General features: G+C 44.1%; 2 long non-coding RNA genes across 2 annotated transcripts in view; both read left to right on the top strand.

Moving 5' to 3' along the window:
• LOC138980558 (uncharacterized) overlaps nucleotides 1–19,690 on the top strand; it is a 401,185-nt gene that overhangs the window by 2,890 nt on the left and 378,605 nt on the right. The gene's annotated exons all lie outside the window — the stretch shown is intronic.
• Nucleotides 17,099–18,017, top strand: LOC138980926 (uncharacterized). The gene is made up of 2 exons (XR_011460499.1): nucleotides 17,099–17,349; nucleotides 17,774–18,017. It is a non-coding gene; the product is annotated as an uncharacterized lncRNA (long non-coding RNA).

Genomic DNA, 19,690 nt, shown 5'->3' with positions numbered 1-19,690 from the left:
AGGCTGGACTTAAAAAGATCTATACGAGGCCGAGGAGCATACATTTTTGAAGGGTCTCTTAAATTGTGGGAAGTGAATTGAGAAGAAAGAGGTGCAGGCGCTCTTCCAATTATGAGTTTATGCATCAAAACGCCTTTATTGTACATGAGTCTTGATTTAGGAGGAAGGATGTTTAGAAGTTTATAGTCTTCGTTGGAAACCGAGACTTGTAATAAAATAACTTTGATTGCTCTTTTATGTATACTAAATAAAGGTTTCAGAGTTTTTGCACTCGCACAATCCCAAAGTGTTGACGCATAATCAATGATTGATTGAATGTGAGCGTTAAAGAAAAGTTGCCTGGCATGCCTGTTCAAGAAGTGTTTTATTCTGGACAACAAGTAAAGCCTCTTGGAAAGTACTTTACATACTCCTGTAACGTGATCAGTCCACGATAAATTATTATCAAGAATAACACCTAGAACTTTGTGTTTATTAACTTCTTCAACAATGTGATTATCAATCGTTAAAGGTGGAAGTTTAGATTTTAAGTTTTGGCGTTTTTGTCTGGTGGTAATAAGCATGCTTTTTGTTTTGTCTGGATTAAGAGCCATGTGGTTTAATTCGGTCCACGCTAAAAGCTCGTTTACACTTTCTTGAAGTTGTTTTGACAATACCTTCACATTTGAGTGGGAAGTGTGAATAGTGGTATCATCAGCGAAGAGTTCACAGTTACTGCTTATGTGTAGGGGAAGGTCATTAATGTAAATGGTGAAGAGAAGAGGGCCGAGTACAGATCCCTGAGGAATGCCGTAACCTATCGACTGCATGCTAGACATAGAGCCGTTGGCGCACACAGCTTGTACTCGATCAGAAAGAAAAGACTTGATTAACGATATTGTATTATTTCTAAGGCCGTACAGTGCGAGTTTCCTAAGAAGTAGGTCATGATGAATCACATCAAATGCTTTAGCAGAGTCAACGAAGAGAGCAGCACATAATTTATCTTCGTTAATCTTGCTCAACCACTGATCAACTAGAGAAACAAGTGCTGTGTGGCATGAATGATGAGTTCTGAACCCCGACTGATTTGGGTGAAATAAAGCATTTTCGTTAAAATGTGACATAATAAACTTGTTAATATGTTGTTCGAACGGCTTTGATAAAACCGATAAAATAGATATTGGCCTGTAATTGGAGGGTTCTGTTTTAGCCCCTGACTTAAAAAGTGGAATAACTTTAGCCTGCTTTAACACAACTGGAAAATAACACTTGTCTATACAGAGATTATACAGGTACGTTAAAGAAACAGCAAGTACAGGGGCTGCTAATTTAAGACTCTTCCCGTCCAGACCATCAATTCCACGGGTTCCTGTTTGCTTGAGGTGCATGAGTGCATTACATACTTCTGTTACAGTAATAAATGGAATGTTTGATTGCGACATTGTCACGATCGGGTGACAGAGACCAAGAAAGCGTCACTCAGTGGAGTGCCTGTTCTGGGTCAATGTATGATAGAAAGCGCCTGTGCGTGATATTGGACACAGCAGAGTTTTTGCTGACAGTGCTCCCGAGCACGGATGTTTTGAAACGCACGAGCTTCACAGTGCAGGTTTCTGCTGTCATAGGGCTGACGGTTTTTTTCGCTGACAGCGCACACGGGATTTTCACGGATTGAGTTTCTCGTGTCTTTTTCCTGCTTGGGGAGGCAAAACTGTGTATAGCTGGACTGGTTTGGTGACAAGGTCAGTCACGTGTATTTTGGCTAGGTTGTCTGTCAGAGACTCAAGGACGACACACTTGACACCCAGCGGCAGAAGGGGAAGGACCTAACACACAGTTACTAGAGTATGATGGTTTTTCACCGAGTATCATATTCGGCACTCTAGGGGAACTTCCACAAGTTATTCCTTTCCTCTGCCACGTATTTTGCTGAGGACAAGTCGTCAAATTTCCTTCGTCGGCGATGGCTTTCGCATAAGGATTCGACAAGGGGTTCTGGACGTTTTGGGTCACTGTTGACGAACAGAGACTGTTCCAGGGAGGAGGCGGACTTTGCTTCCATTGAGAGTTACAATCATAGGCTTTTGAGGTAATAAATCATTATTTAACGCTGTTGATGAGTCTGTGTTGTGGAATGAAATACTCTCTGTTGTTCTTTCCAGGTTAGCGCATAATTTACTCTCTGTGACGCTAAAATACTAATCTGTATATGGTTTTTGCAGATAGGGAGAGAAGGACGGAAAATGGCTGTTTTGTTGTTGTAAAAAGTCAGTTTTGTGCAGGCCCACGTGCTCGATGAGATATTTAAAGATGACATGTTTTAAGGTGGTGGGTGAGGGGTAGCTGACATGTTTAGTGCACCGATGCTTTCTGTTTGCAGCCTTCCTTCGATTCGTTCGTTTCGTTTCGTTCGTTCGTTACGTTCCTGTAACATCTGCACGGCTGACTTTGGCGGGACCTGTTGAAGCTACGCTAACCAGGAGACCGGCTAACCAGGAGACCGGCTAACCAGAGGACCGGCTAACCAGCATACCGGCTAAGCAGCAGCAGCAGAGATAAAGCTAAGTGCACCATGTCGTACGCACCCCGTTGACCACCGTTGTCTTTTCGTATCTATGATTTCATTGGAGTAGTGACAACGTGGGGTGTGTGACACCTGCACGAACTAGAGCTTTTCGAACAGAACATTCTCATTTAACTATATTTACACGGGTTCAGCGTGTTCCTATAATTTTCTACATACTACTGGCATTTTGTCAGTGAACACTGGTTTTTACGTGTTGAGAACGTAAAAGGAACATATTTTGAGTGAAGGCTCGAGGGAGGTGGAGAGTTTATACATAAACAGGCGTCTGAGACTTATACTTTTGTTGACTCTATTTAATTGTATGCCTGCGAGAGTGGATCGTGGTGTGGTTAGTTAATTAGTAGTAATTAACCGGTTCATAATCACCTTGAGTGATATATTGAAACGTGACACGTGGGGGCCAAGCCGGGATTTACTCAGTTAATTTCCAACTGATAAAGACCCACCAATTAAGGATAACTAAGAGCAGATAATCTCGTCAGTGCTCGACTTATTTTCTGCTTGGTGCTACCCTTTTTTGTATAGTTTTGATCATATACCACACCTTAAGCGATTCACATCTTGCAGGAAATGTAAATTGTAATTTGTGAGTTATTGTATGCGCTAACTGTGATTACTTCCCTTTCCTTTGTTTGTGAATCTTTGTTGTTGTACGTTCAGAGTTTTCCGTTGCAGAGAGCTGAGCGGGGTTAACGGATTTGTTGTTCGTTTTACTCAGTTTTCTCTACATTGTTGTTTCGCATTCTGTAACAGGTTACATTTCTACCGTCTTGTTTTACTTGGATTTTTCTCCATATTTTGACTTTGTTGGAATTTTGGGGGGGAAGGGTCCGAGGACTTCTGTCCTAACCAAGGCTGTGGGAGACACTCTGTTTCACCGCAAAAAGCAACCGATAAAGTAGGCTACGCGATTTGTTCTACACCGTTTGGATTTTTCTTCTGCATTTTCTGGTTGCTGGATTTTTGTATCCACCGCTTTCATCACCGCGTGTTCTAGCTATAGCTGCGTTAGACTTATTTTGGTAATAAACCTTTGCTAAAACTAACCATGGCTACGGGGGGATCTCCTACGAGGAGAATAACTTTCGAGACTCCTGGGAGCGAGCAGCCGACTGAGCGAGATGCACGCGTTAGAGCCCGAAGCGTTCTAAAACGCTTAGAAGTAGAACGGAAGGAAGAATTTGAGCGACTGACAAGAAAAGAAGAACGTGACCGACAGGAAAAGAAGGACGAACTTGACAGACAAGAAAGGGAACGACAGGCAGAACGAGACAGACAGGAAAGGAAAGACGAACGTGACAGACAGGACAAGAAAGAGAAAGACGAACTTGACAGACAAGAAAGAGAACGAGACAGACAAGAAAAGAAAGAGAAAGACGAACGTGACAGACAGGAAAGGGAACGACAGGCCGAACGACAGGCCGAACGTGACCGACAGAATAAGGAAGACGAGCTTACAAGACAAGAAAGAGAACGACAGGCCGAACGTGACAGACTAGACCGGAAGGAACAGGCGGATCGCGATCTCCAGCTAGAACTAGCTAGGCTACAGGCCGAGAAGAGTACGCTTACTCAGGCTAGCGCGCCGACGTTTGTTGCCGACCGTACGAGACTGCCGACGTTCGACGATGACAAGGACGAGCTCGACGACTTTTTACGCCGGTTTGAGCGCATTGCATCCGACCAGAAGTGGGAAGAGGCCACGTGGGCTAGCCGCCTTAGCACCTGCTTGAAAGGACGCGCATTGCAGCTCTACAACGCTTTGGATGACGACGAGGCGAGAGACTATCAGGCACTTAAGAAGGCGTTACTCCAGCGCTTTAACCTGACTGCTGAAGCCTACAGACGACGTCTGCGTAACAGCAAGAGACTGAGCGGCGAGCTGAGTCATCAGTTTGTGGCACGCCTTAACCTCTACCTGCGGCGCTGGGTGGAGATGGCCGAAAAGGACTGGACCGTCAACGACCTTGCCGACCTCATAGTCATGGAACAACTGATGTCCAGCCTGCGACCTGAGGTGGTGACCTTCGTGCAGGAGCACCAGCCTAAGACTACTCAGGAAGCAGCCGACTGGATCAGAGTACACGAGGACGCCCAGGCGATCTCCGGCAAATCTTCAGGCTCACGGCCAGGAAAATCAGGAAATTCGGGTTCTTCAGGACCCAAGGACGGGAAGGACGATCAGGGACACAAGGGATCGAGTTCCAGATCTGACATCCAGTGTTACTACTGCAACAAGCGGGGCCACGTGAAGAAGGACTGCCACAAGAGACAGGCTGACCAGAAGGGCGTTCACTTCGTTGGCAGTGAGGAGTTCAGGGACGTCACGAGCTCATGCACCATTCCACAACTCTGCGTTCCGTGCTCCAGGAAACATTTCCAGCCCCACTGCAACGTCTACGTTAACGGAGTGAAGGGCGAAGGTCTGCGGGACACAGGGGCAGACATGATAGTGGTTCGGGCGAGTCTGGTTCCAGCTATGGCCTACACAGGAGACAGCATCAGGGTGAGAATGGCCGAGGCATCTCACGCTTACGACTTGAACACGGCAGTGATCAAGGTCGTAACCCCGTTGTTCACGGGGACCATTGTGGCCGTCGTCATGGACGATCCTCCATGCGACCTGCTCATTGGAAACCGGGTTCAGTTTGTGGACGGCGTCACCAGGGAGGTTCCCGTTTATCGGTCTCCCGACGTCATTTCAGTGCTCACGCGGGCACAGGCGGAGCGAGAGGACAAACCTCTCAAACCCCTACCTGCTGCACGAGCTGCCCTGGGGAACGTGACCCCCGCGCTTCTCGCGAAGGCTCAGGATTCTGACCCGACCTTAGCTACTCCTCGGGAGCACGCGAAGTCGGGGAAGGTGAAGCTGAGCGGGAAGCATGGGAGGTCAAGGTTCCTCAGGGACAAGAAGTTGCTCTACCGTGAGTTCAGCAACAAGGAAGGTGCATTCAAACAGGTTGTCGTGCCTCGCGAGTTTCGCGAGGGTGTCATGGCAACGGCACACGACTCGATTCTGGGAGGTCATCTTGGCACCAAGAAGACCACGGATCGTGTCTGGCGCCACTTTTACTGGCCAGGCATCTGCACGGATGTCCGACGTTTCTGTGCGTCCTGCGATAAGTGCCAGAAGGTGGTTGCCAAAGGAAGGGTGAGGAAGGTCCCCTTAGAGAAGATGCCGCTCATCGACGAACCCTTTCGTCGGGTGGCAGTGGACATCATCGGGCCCATCTTGCCTGCGTCTGAGGACGGAAACAGATACATTTTGACCATGGTGGACTACGCTACTCGATACCCAGAGGCGATCCCTCTGAAATCGATTGAAGCCACGCGAGTAGCTGAGGCTCTGGTTACTATGTGGTCCCGGCTGGGAATTCCATCAGAGGTACTCACCGACAGAGGCACGCAGTTCACGGGAGGAGTGATGGCGGAGGCAGCACGACTGCTATCACTGGAGCAGCACTTCACCACTCCTTACCATGCTCAGTGCAACGGACTGGTGGAAAGGTTCAATGGCACCTTGAAGACCATGCTGAGGAAACTAGCTCAGGAGAAACCACGCACGTGGGACAGGTACATCCCAGCATTGCTTTTTGCATACCGCGAGGTTCCTCAGGAGAGCTTGGGCTTTTCCCCATTTGAGTTGTTGTACGGCAGACAGGTACGCGGTCCCATGGCTATCCTGCGTCAGGCTTGGACAGACGAAGAAGCTGACGAGGAGGTGCAGACGACAGCGACCTACATCGTAGAACTCAGGAACAGGATTGAAGAGACCTGCAAACTGGCTCAAGAGAACCTGGGGAGAGCAGCACAGCGTTATGCGCGAGGATTCGACCGCAAGGCACGGCCGCGCAGCTTCAAGATTGGAGAACGGGTGTTGCTACTTCTACCTGTCAAACACAACAAGCTACAACTGCAGTGGCAAGGACCTTTTGAGGTGACAGCGAGGGTGGGCCAGAACGACTACAGGATCATGATGCACGGGAAAGCACGCCTGTACCACGCCAACCTGCTGCGCGCCTACATAGAGAGGACAGCCTACGGGGAGAAGAACAAAGACCAGAAGAACAAAGACAAGAAGACAGAGAAGGTTGCAGTCATCAGGGGTGAAACGAGGGGTTGCTCGTTCTTGAGGACGACCTTTCTGTCTGGAAACAGACCATCAACCTCTGCAATATCTTCAGGTTGCAAGGTTGGCAAACGCCAGACTTATGCGCTGGGCGTTGATTCTCCAACCGTACCAATTCACGGTACGCGTCATTCCGGGCGCCAACAATGTTGGAGCTGACTTTCTCTCTCGGGCTGTAGAGGAGAACATGACTGTGAGCGAAACCGAGGTTTCGTCTTGAAGAGGGGAGGTGTGTCACGATCGGGTGACAGAGACCAAGAAAGCGTCACTCAGTGGAGTGCCTGTTCTGGGTCAATGTATGATAGAAAGCGCCTGTGCGTGATATTGGACACAGCAGAGTTTTTGCTGACAGTGCTCCCGAGCACGGATGTTTTGAAACGCACGAGCTTCACAGTGCAGGTTTCTGCTGTCATAGGGCTGACGGTTTTTTTCGCTGACAGCGCACACGGGATTTTCACGGATTGAGTTTCTCGTGTCTTTTTCCTGCTTGGGGAGGCAAAACTGTGTATAGCTGGACTGGTTTGGTGACAAGGTCAGTCACGTGTATTTTGGCTAGGTTGTCTGTCAGAGACTCAAGGACGACACACTTGACACCCAGCGGCAGAAGGGGAAGGACCTAACACACAGTTACTAGAGTATGATGGTTTTTCACCGAGTATCATATTCGGCACTCTAGGGGAACTTCCACAAGTTATTCCTTTCCTCTGCCACGTATTTTGCTGAGGACAAGTCGTCAAATTTCCTTCGTCGGCGATGGCTTTCGCATAAGGATTCGACAAGGGGTTCTGGACGTTTTGGGTCACTGTTGACGAACAGAGACTGTTCCAGGGAGGAGGCGGACTTTGCTTCCATTGAGAGTTACAATCATAGGCTTTTGAGGTAATAAATCATTATTTAACGCTGTTGATGAGTCTGTGTTGTGGAATGAAATACTCTCTGTTGTTCTTTCCAGGTTAGCGCATAATTTACTCTCTGTGACGCTAAAATACTAATCTGTATATGGTTTTTGCAGATAGGGAGAGAAGGACGGAAAATGGCTGTTTTGTTGTTGTAAAAAGTCAGTTTTGTGCAGGCCCACGTGCTCGATGAGATATTTAAAGATGACATGTTTTAAGGTGGTGGGTGAGGGGTAGCTGACATGTTTAGTGCACCGATGCTTTCTGTTTGCAGCCTTCCTTCGATTCGTTCGATTCGTTTCGTTCGTTCGTTACGTTCCTGTAACATCTGCACGGCTGACTCTGGCGGGAACTGTTGAGGCTACGCTAACCAGGAGACCGGCTAACCAGGAGACCGGCTAACCAGAGGACCGGCTAACCAGCATACCGGCTAAGCAGCAGCAGCAGAGATAAAGCTAAGTGCACCATGTCGTACGCACCCCGTTGACCACCGTTGTCTTTTCGTATCTATGATTTCATTGGAGTAGTGACAACGTGGGGTGTGTGACACCTGCACGAACTAGAGCTTTTCGAACAGAACATTCTCATTTAACTATATTTACACGGGTTCAGCGTGTTCCTATAATTTTCTACATACTACTGGCATTTTGTCAGTGAACACTGGTTTTTACGTGTTGAGAACGTAAAAGGAACATATTTTGAGTGAAGGCTCGAGGGAGGTGGAGAGTTTATACATAAACAGGCGTCTGAGACTTATACTTTTGTTGACTCTATTTAATTGTATGACTGCGAGAGTGGATCGTGGTGTGGTTAGTTAGTTAGTAGTAATTAACCGGTTCATAATCACCTTGAGTGATATATTGAAACGTGACAGACATTATATTTTTAGATTCACAAAAATCTCTTAGAATCTTCAAATCATTTAAATGAGTTTTGTCTTCGGGAACGACTTTCTCAGCTATGTTAGAAAAATGTTTATTCAGTTCCTCGGAGGATATGTCTTTAACGACAGAGCATTTGGATGTTGATTGTTTATTTGGTAACTCTTTTATTGCCTTCCACATTGACTTGGAATTTTGTTTTGATGATGTAAGTTCCTGAAAAAACTTTTTTTCCATCGCTTCATAGATGTAACTTTGTTTCTCTGATCTCTATATACTCATTTTCCAGCCCTCTTTTTTTCAAAATATCGCAATAATCCTCTGCCTCTTGCAACTCTTGATCAAACCATTTTGGTTTCAATTGATGCTTAACCCTCTGGGTTTTCAATGGAGCGTGTTTGTTACAAACCTTTAAAAAAAACATGTCAATATCCAAAAGCTTCATCCGTATCAGTCAAATTATAAACATTTTTAAGTGGGGAGTGCAACAAATCCTCAAGAAAATCTTCCTTATTAAATTTTGAAAACGAACGATATGTTATTGTTTTATGGCCAGCGTGAGGGACTTTTACACCTTTACGGGACCAGGTGACACACACGGGGTAATGGTCACTGCAGCCGTGTATTGGAACACAGACTTCAGCTATATGGTGTAAGTGAGATACGTATACATGGTCAATAAGCGTTTTTGAGGTGTTTGTTACCCTTGTGGGGGTTTGCACAACCTGATTTAAATTATAACATTCAAATATATCTAACCATACTTTATTTGGTTTAAGTAAATCAATGTTACAATCACCAAGGATTACTGTTTCTTTTCCCTGGAGCAAAACTGCGTCTAACATGGAAGAGAGATTATCCCTCCAGTTCACTCGTTCAGATGGGTTCCTGTAGCAGAAACCAAGTTGTATCGCTGGGGCTCTTTTTAATTTTACTTCTATCCACACTGATTCAACAGAGTGTTGCTCTAGGTGGGTAAGGCGTGTAAAAGTTAAGGATTCACTGATATAGAGTAATAATCCAGTTTCTGTGTGTGTCTGTGCATCTCTGCGTAAAATGACATAACCCGGGATTGTGAGCTCAGAGTCTGCTACTTTACTCGACAGCCTTGACTCTGACAATCCAAAAATATGAAAAGGTTTACCAGAGTTATACAGGATTGACGAGATGTCTGCTAACTTATTAATGGGGCGGGGATATAGCTCAGTTGGTAGCGCGCTGGATTTGTATTCAGTTGGCCGCTGTCAGCGTGAGTTCGATCCCAGGTTCGGCGGAAATTTATTTCAGAGTCAACTTTGTGTGCAGACTCTCTTCGGTGTCCGAACCCTCCCCCCCCCCCCCCCCCCCCCCCCCGTGTACACTACATTGGGTGTGCACGTTAAAGATCCCACGATTGACAAAAGGGTCTTTCCTGGCAAAATTGCTTAGGCACAGTTAATAATTGTCTACCTATACCCGTGTGACTTGGAATAATAGGCCGTGAAAGGTAAATATGCGCCGAAATGGCTGCAATCTACTGGCCGTATAAAATTTCATCTCACACGGCATCACTGCAGAGCGCCTAGAACTGTACCCACGGAATATGCGCGATATAAGCGTCATTGATTGATTGATTGATTGATTTATGTTTAGGTGTCCAATTGGCATGCCCTCTTTTGTGGGCCATGCACTGCGCCAGTAGTAAGACAATTACTTAAACATACAAACGAAGAAATGCACAAGAAAATCTGAAGAAAAATAAGATAAAAAAAAAAGTAATTACACCGTTTATATAATGGTATTTAAAAGAAACCGCAACTAAAAACGAAGTACGTATAGGTAAGTACGTCAGTAGGCACGTCAAACCGGAGGTAGCAACAACTATATTTCTCTTCGTTCAGGCACTCAGTCTATGATGAGGTGAAACAGAAACTTTGAAAGTCCTTTTTGGTCCCAAGCAGAAAAAAATTACTTCCGTGTCATATGCACAATACTGTTTTCTGCTTCCTTAGGCTAGCAAGAAAAACATGCAGTCACAGTCCTTGAAAACGTCACTGTTCTTCAAAACGGTGCACAACTTCGACTGTCCTTCCAGCAGATGAATATGACACCTGTATCAAATTAAAAATACTGTTTCCTGCTTCCTGCTGTCACTCAGACAATAGTGATTTCTGCTTACGTAGCTAGCCAGGAAGAAAAGTATGCATACACTGAGTCAGTGTTCTTCAAAACGTAACATTACGCCGTGGAGACACTTTTAAAGTTCACGCGAACATCAACTATGAGTATAATCGTAGTTGATAAAACTGATGAAGGATAGGAGGCCGTGTCTGTGCAAACACACATTCCGCTGTGGGTAGATGTCAATACTTGTTTGAACAGTCAGCATGTTGTTCTGGCACACGCGCGCACACACACACACACACACACACACACGCACTCGCCAGAACAGCCGTTTGTTCAAGCACCATCTACGTAATCACACAAGTGTAGAATGAGTTCCGTAACTATTAAAGTTGCTGGGACCGGAGAAAAACTGCTGAGAGAGAACTCGAACTCGAACTCGAACTCGAAAACTTTATTACCGAGGGATGATAGCATTAGGTCCATATGGTCCTTTATTCCCCCCTCTGCTTCTTTACCTCTGTAAACTTGTAGAGCTAGTTATTTTTCGATAATGACCCAGCAACCAAACAAATAACGAGCCAGCAACAGCCTGAATCCTCGATAGTGCAATGGGTTGAGAAGCTGTTCTGTTTCGGTACTACTTTTGCGACTGAAAAGTTCCGAACGCTCTAATGTACGAAGTATACATTTCTGGAGCAAACAATACAAACATACTGCATTTAAATTAACAACTACAGGCCTGAACACATGAATCTCCATATAAAATCCATGAGTTCGGTTGTTTTCTGAATCTAGATCTGCCGTGCACAAACCGTTCATCACAAGCAAATTCCCAAGGCAAGTAACCCATACGCTAGCGACAAGAGTAGTTCCCCTTCTTTTAACGCAGTTTCTTCGACAACACTGACTGCAATCCGACGGTCAGTTTTTAACAATATTTCATTTTATAAACAGATCACACGCAACCAAATGCACACATCTCATCAATTTAAACAACATAAAGCGGTTTCATACACTATTTTCCCCAGAAAACTGAACTTCATACAGTAATTAACGTTGGAACACGGGTGCAAATGTTCGTCTGCTAGTCCCATTTGACGAAAGAACATTATCTTACGCGATACTAAAACATAAAAAGAACATACAATATCTGCCTTTACCGCCACAGCAGAATAACAGCATATCTGTGTACTTGATTTTAGTCCAAAACAGGGAAACTGACAAGAAGTGTAAACAGAATGGAATGATTTGCACGGAACTATACAACCGCGCATTAATCGATCGCCTGCGCAGGTTGACTGGTTGAGTGATTCGGATTCGATCAAACTTTCGCACAAAAACTCCTGTTTTCTTTGAATAACTGAAGAAAGGAGGAATAAAGAGGTTACACACCTCGTCTCAGTGATTATTAAAAATAATGGTCTCAGTTCGCGGTCATGAAAAAGCTCGCTGAAGCTCGCATTTTTCATGATCCGCTAACTTCGACCATTATTTTTAATAATCACTGAGACTCGGCATGTAACCTCTACTTCTTACAGCTAAGTCCCTACTATAATACACATGAAACAAAGAACAAATATGAAGAATCAAAAAATCCAAAAAAATCAAATAAAACAAAATTATGTAGGGAAAAGTATAACAAAATAAAAATTAAAAAAATCAAAAAGTGTGCTTGTTAATGGAAGCATACTATACACTTTCTCTTTCACACATCCTCACACACACTCGCACAAACTGTACACCGACTTAGTCGTTAGAGAGGTGCTTTCGGAGCTGTCTTTTAAAAGAAGATAATGACAGACATGACTTGATATTTACAGGTAGTGAATTCCAAAGGAACGCACCAGAATAAGAAAAACTCGTTTTAAACAAATCGATGCGGGGCCTTGACAAGGCAAGGTTATTTCGAGTGTTTGAATAATATGACGGAGATGATTTGAAGAGTTGTATAAGATATGTTGGGGCGTCCTTATAGACGACTTTATACATAAATGAACATTTATTATACAAAAGCTGCTTTTTTAAGCTTAACATCCCAATACTTTTCATCTTTTCCTTTGTAGAAAGAGATGGACTGGGCAGAACTAGTTTAGCAGCTCTACGCTGGAGCGAGTTCAGCTTCTTCAAGATAGAGAGAGAGAGAGAGAGAGAGAGAGAGAGAGAGAGAGAGAGAGAGAGAGAGAGAGAGAGAGAGAGAGAGAGAGAATGAGAGAGGAAAGACAGCCAGACAGACAGACAGACAGACAGCCAGACAGACATACAGACAGACAGACATACAGACAGACAGACAGACAGACAGAGAGGCAGACAGACAGACAGACAGAGAGGCAGAATGGACATTTGAGCATTGTTGAAAAATATACATTTTTAACAGGCTCATAATTTAACAATATGCAAGCGTTGTGTTCCACACACCTGATCAGACCGGTCAACCCTTGTGAAACCGGAAGTGTGGCAATTTACATTTGTTTGGATGTTTTAGCAACTGGTGTTTTAGTGTAGCATTGTCTAACATTTATTGGCACATCTACATTTAGGCTATTTTGCGCAAGAATACGTACTATCTACATTTAAAAAAAGTTAATTTATAAAAAAGAAACATAATAGCCGATGGAGTGTGTGTCGTGCCACTCAACAGTGTGGACGATGTTTTGTTAACAAGTTCTGACAGCTACACCGAGTGAGAATCAGAAATAACTTCCAGCACCCACAAGAAAGACTTAGCAAACTGTTGCTTAGTGTGGACGATGTTTTGTTAACAAATTCTGACCGCTACACGGAGTGAGAATCATTAATGACTTCCAGCACCCACAAGAAAAACCTAGCAAACTGTTGCATTGTGTGGACGATGTTTTGTTAACAAATTCTGACAGCTACACCGAGTGAGAATCAGAAATAACTTCCAGCACCCACAAGAAAGACTTAGCAAACTGTTGCTTAGTGTGGACGATGTTTTGTTAACAAGTTCTGACAGCTACACCGAGTGAGAATCAGAAATAACTTCCAGCACCCACAAGAAAGACTTAGCAAACTGTTGCTTAGTGTGGACGATGTTTTGTTAACAAATTCTGACCGCTACACGGAGTGAGAATCATTAATGACTTCCAGCACCCACAAGAAAAACCTAGCAAACTGTTGCATTGTGTGGACGATGTTTTGTTAACAAATTCTGACCGCTACACGGAGTGAGAATCATTAATGACTTCCAGCACCCACAAGAAAACATAGCACACTGTTGCTTTCTTGTGATTATTAGAGTTGTTTGAGTGTAGCAATTTAGAGCTTAAATTTACACCGTATACATGTGTCTTAAAACGTAGCATGCTACACGGAAAGCGTAACAGTCGGCAACTCTGCCTGTATTGTAATCGGAAGGCCTTTGAAAAGGCAAAAATGAACGTTTTATGTATTAAATAACATTGAAAAAGGTTGCCTAAAAATAATCGATTTTAGGCCAATTTCTTTTTTGGGGGAGTTTCACTCCAAAGATGATGTTTTGTTTATTCGGAAAGCATTTTGAATGTTTTTCAGCAAAGGTAAAAGGTGCAAGATTTAAAGGGTTATACCTAGTGAAATCACACTCGGAAGGCAGTATCAAAGTATTGGTTTAGTAATAACTTCAGCGATCGTAGTACATTTGGACCGATTTTATTATGAAATAGTGAATGCATAATGTACAGCAGCGAAGATGAAAGTTGAATACAACGAGGTTTACTGGTATCAACTGATATTGTACGTTCAGGAGAAACATGTCACGGGGTTTCTTCTGGAGTTTGCAAACGGAAGAAGGAAACTAAAAAGCATAAAACTACCCAAATTAAAGGTTTATAATTACGAAATTAAAAAGCCAGAAAATACCCAAAGAAAGGGCTTGAAATCACATAACTAACGAAAAGCATACACAACTTAAAAATGTAATAAAAGGGTTGCCACTCGTGCATCCCGTCACGGTTCGTGATCACACGTGATCCGTCATATATTGTGTCGTGCTGTGCGCTCGTATGTGTGTGTGTGTGTGTGTGTGTGTGTGTGTGTGTTTGTGGATGGGTGTTGGTGTGTGTGGGTGTGTGAGTTTGTGTGTGTTTTAAGTTATACCGCGAGGAAAGCCGCATTGCTGTTTTAAAGGGGCTGTGCAAACGCATAAAGCAGTCAAGCAACAAACAATGAACTACACAGTCAACCTAATAACAAAACAGCCAACCAACCAATCAAGCAACAAACAATGAACTACACAGTCAACCTAATAACAAAACAGCCAACCAACCAATCAAGCAACCACATACACAAATCAAAACGAATGCGGGTTTTCTGCTGTCCTTGCCCTGAATGGTCGGTTCAGTTCCGCCGAAGTTCAACACAATGTTAATTCAAAAGATGGCACGACCAGACAAGCGAACCGATCAGATGTTATGGTCACAAGTGCTTTGAATTGCTCCAAAGTGACTGTACTGACACATAGCGGTTATTTTCATGCAACCAATGCACACGGCCATCGAGATAATACAGTTCTTGAATGTGTTGCTTTCTTTTTCTTCCATCGTTGTCTCCCCTTATTCCGTTGACAACAGACGATTTGCATAATATCGCGAGATAATGTAGAAGGGCAGCTGTACGGCTGACCTGACTGGCGAGGGTTTCCAGGACAGTGGAACCTCCCAGTTAAAACTCCCTCCATTATAAGACCTTTTTCTCAGATTGTTCTCAGCGTATTACCAATACCTGTCCCAACATAGGCCAACTGGTCTAAGAGGACGTTAAACCCTATTAACTAGTCAGATGTTCTATGTTTAACCTCTGTAAATATATACCTCGATGTTAAGACTCCCTCCATTTAAATGTGACAGGGAGACTACCGTCGCCCTTCACAGCAGACTCTGCAGAGTTGTTCGCCTTAGAAGTAGGCAACACCTGTGGATTGTAGAGTTCTGTTTGTGATGGGGTCTGGCGGCTTTTGTCTCTCTGTATGTTCATGGATTCCTTTGCGAATGCATAAAAGTTTTTATAGGGCTTAGAAATAAGCTCTAAAATTCTCAATCCTGTTTGATTGGACTTCGCCTCCAAAGGTGATTGTGGTGTTTCGGCACTCGGTTACATAAAGACCTGCTTTTCTCGGATTTTATGGAAGGCTAAAATGGGAGGTTCCACTGTACGCAACATGCATTGCACGCCAACCCCTAACCATCAAGATAAGGATTTCCCATATTCGTTTGATTGTGTCCTGTTGACCCTTCCAGTCCTGTCCTTGGCATAAGGCTTAGAGTTATGGACATTAGGGACATTACGTAATCGCCGAACGAGCAATTGAAACACGAGGGCAAACTCGCTATCTAGCTATTTTTATACAACGAAGACACCAAGGCCAAAGCGTTGCAGGTGAATTTGACAATAAAAACATACATGTTCAATGATATTTAGATTTCGGTGCTGGGATGGTCAAGAAAGACTCGTCATCTGTCTTACAGCCACAGCTATGTTAATGAACATGGTAGTGACCACATCTGCTTTAAACAAACAGGCATTGTTTTCACAGTTTTTAACTACTTACTTACTTATATATTACGTTATGCTGGCTGGCTTGTAGGGCAGCAACAGTGTTTAACTACTTACTTATACCCAATAAACATGCCAGAACTGGGCCACTGCTGGCTTTTTGCTGGCAAGTTTGGTAAAGCTGGCCATAAAAAAACCAACACTGGGCCAATTATGGTTTGCCAACAAAGGCCCAGTTATGGCTTGCCATCACTGGCCCATCTCTGGCATTCCAGTAATATTGTCGGCCAGTAAAATGCCTTAATTGGCCCACTGTTGGCACGCCATTGATGGCCCAGTGCTTGTTTGCCAGCATTGGGCCATAGGTGGCGATTTGCTGGCAATTATAGGTGGGTTTTTGCTGGCACGCCAGCAGTGGGCCAATGCTGGATTATTGCTGGCAAGAAGATCTGCGACAGCACAGCGGTATGACTTTCTCACTTGGAGTGACGTAATGTACAAACAAATGTCGAAATATCTTGACGTCACTCGTGATGATGACGCATTGTCAACTAAATCCGGCCCGCGGTGGTTCTGCAGATGTCCGGTTATTTGTTTTGCATTCAACTTCAAGGAATCTCCAAAGCACCTTCTTCGATTTCAGTACGCGTCCGATCTCCTCCGGCTAGAAGCAAGCGTGGTGAGTTTCACAAACAGTTGTGTGAGCAGGTCGTCGCAACGGCGTTAGATCTAGTATCTTCTTGTTCTTTTCCTCCGTTGTCGGTCTTTTTTTCAACTTTCTTCTGCTGGACGTTTGAGTCAGTTCGCAAAATATAATAGACTTTAAGAAGTCGTCCTCTCTGTAAGAAAGAATCTGCGCGCGCGCGCGCGCGTGTGTGTGTGTGTGTGTGTGTGTGTGTGTGTGTGTGTGTGTGTGTGTGTGTGTGTGTGTGTGCGCCCGCCCGCGCGTGTGCGTGTGTGTGCGTGTGTGTGTGTGTGTGTGTGTGCGCCCGTGCGCGCGGTTGTGTGTGTGTGTGTGTGTGCCTTTTTCCTTTCTTTGTGTGATTGAGTTTGTTTTGTCTCTGTCAAAAGAAAAGCACCATAGGCATTACCATAAGCTTACTTGTAACCAAACAAATTGCATCTTGTGAATGTTGACATTGAGTATGTGTCTATTCACTCCAGGACAAAGATTTGTGCAAGTGTCTGACTGCCCAACTGGATAAGATGCAGCTCGCCTGGGTCTCAGTTCCTGAGAGAAACGCAAGAGAGCTGTCCGAGACAACGTAAGCTTCGCAGGTTAGATCAAAATACATATTCCTGTTGACCCCTTACTTCTGCTTGGCATTTTAGTCAGTTCAGAAAATATGATAGATTACAAGAAGTCGTCCTCTCTGTGAGAATGCCTCTGTGTGTGTATGTGTGTGTGTGTGTGTGTGTGTGTGTGTGTGTGTGTGTGTGTGTGTGTGTGTGCGTGTGTGTGTGCGCGTGTGTGTGTGTGAGCGCGCGCGCGTGCGTGCGTGCGTGTGCTGTTTGCTTGCATGCCTGCGTGTATGCTTGCGTTTGTTTGGTTGTTTGGTTGTGTGTGTGTGTGTGTGTGTGTGTGTGTGTGTGTGTGTGTGTGTGTGTGTGTGTGTGTGTGTGTGTGTGTGTGTGTGTGTGTGTGTGTGATATGGAATAATGAATTAAAACCAACAAAACTCGTTTGCTTTCATGTTTCAAGAGGTGAACGGCAGGAGGACTTGAGAGTTTCAATGGCTTACCGTAGGCTACGACGTCAGGACAAAGAAAAGAAGCGTTATCTCAACGTTGCGGATGCGAACAGAGAAATGACAGAATCAAGACAATCCTACGGAGGTTTACTGGGAAGTGAACAAGAAACATTCCTGCCTTTGGTCATCATGTCTCGAGTGTGAAATTTAGAACGCTGTACAAATAAAATAAAACAGTGAGCAACTGAAAACAAAGCGTACGTTTCTGTAATGTTTCGGTAATGAGTCGTTGCTGTTTGGAAGCTTTACATTTGTTTTGTTTTTAATATATATTACTGTATTGTTGTTGTGCCCGCTATAACTGCGTTGATGACGATATTCTGTCAAAACCACTGCCTTTACTTGCCAGATAAGTTACACGACAAATGTGATTAGCATTTCAATTGCATTTTACTGATGAATTTGATAATTACGCATATGCATATTGCTAATGTACAGCTTCGCTTTATTTGCGCACGTCTTGCCGCCAGCATGGGTTGAAAAGTCCATTGATGTGCTGTGTTTTGTTATTGTTATTACATTCACAGTAAAAAATGACAAAACAAAGCATATTTATAGACTTCTAACAACCATCTATGGGCTAACAAGACTGTGCAGATCGAGTACATGAATAGAGCCGTCATTCTATCCGAATCAGTGGTATTGGTATATTTCCTGCAACTTATTGGCATTTTGCTGGCAATGGTAAAGACAGAAATATGGCATTTTGCCGGGCCACAACTGGCCCGGTAATTTCAGCAGGTAAAGGGCCATTAACGGAAAATATATGGAAAAAAGTTTTTTTTATATGGAACTAAAAACCTGCAAAATGCTGGCAAAATGCTGGCGAAATGCTGGCAAAATGCTGGGTTTTTGATGGCAAGCCATCAATAAGCCATCAAATAAATGATGGGTTTTTGCTGGCAAAATTCTGGCAAAATTCTGGCAAGCCATCAAAAAGCCATCAAATAAATGATGGGTTTTTGCTGGCAAAATTCTGGCAAAATGATGGCAAGCCATCAAAAAGCCATCAAATAAATGATGGGTTTTTGCTGGAAAATTGCTGGCAAATTGCTGGCAAAATGATGGCAAGCCATCAAAAAGCCAGCAAATAAATGATGGGTTTTTGCTGGCAAAGTGCTGGCTTGCCAGTGATGGCCCATCAATTTGCCAATGTGCATACGGGTAATATGCCAGCATTGGGCCATAAGTGGGCCTTTGATGGCAGTAGTTCTGGCAACTGGCATTGCCATCAAAACGCCAGCAATGGCCCACTTCTGGCATGTTTATTGGGTATATGACGTTATGCTGGCTGGCATGTAGCGCAGCAACAGTGTTTAACTACTTACTTATATATGACGTTATGCTGGCTGGCTTGTAGGGCAGCAACAGTGTTTAACTACTTACTTATATATTACGTTATGCTGGCTGGCTTGTAGCGCAGCAACAGTGTTTAACTACTTACTTATATATTACGTTATGCTGGCTGGCTTGTAGGGCAGCAACAGTTTTTAACTACTTACTTACTTATATATTACGTTATGCTGGCTGGCTTGTAGGGCAGCAACAGTGTTTAACTACTTACTTACTTATATATGACGTTATGCTGGCTGGCTTGTAGGGCAGCAACAGTGTTTAACTACTTACTTATATATGACGTTATGCTGGCTGGCTTGTAGGGCAGCAACAGTGTTTAACTACTTACTTATATATGACGTTATGCTGGCTGGCATGTAGCGCAGCAACAGTGTTTAACTAAAACAGGAAAAAAAAACTGCTGTTGTTGTATTCACCGATCATGTTTCCATACCATACATCCAAAAGTCCGACTAAAGAATGGGCCAAACAGCCCCACAATCATTAAGACAGTGTACCTCGATGAACGGAAA

This window comes from Littorina saxatilis, linkage group LG11, assembly GCF_037325665.1.
Source record: "Littorina saxatilis isolate snail1 linkage group LG11, US_GU_Lsax_2.0, whole genome shotgun sequence".
NCBI classification, from domain to species: Eukaryota; Metazoa; Mollusca; class Gastropoda; order Littorinimorpha; family Littorinidae; genus Littorina; species Littorina saxatilis.
The sequence above is the reverse complement of the archived record's forward strand: the minus strand, read 5'-3'. Positions and strand labels throughout refer to the sequence as shown.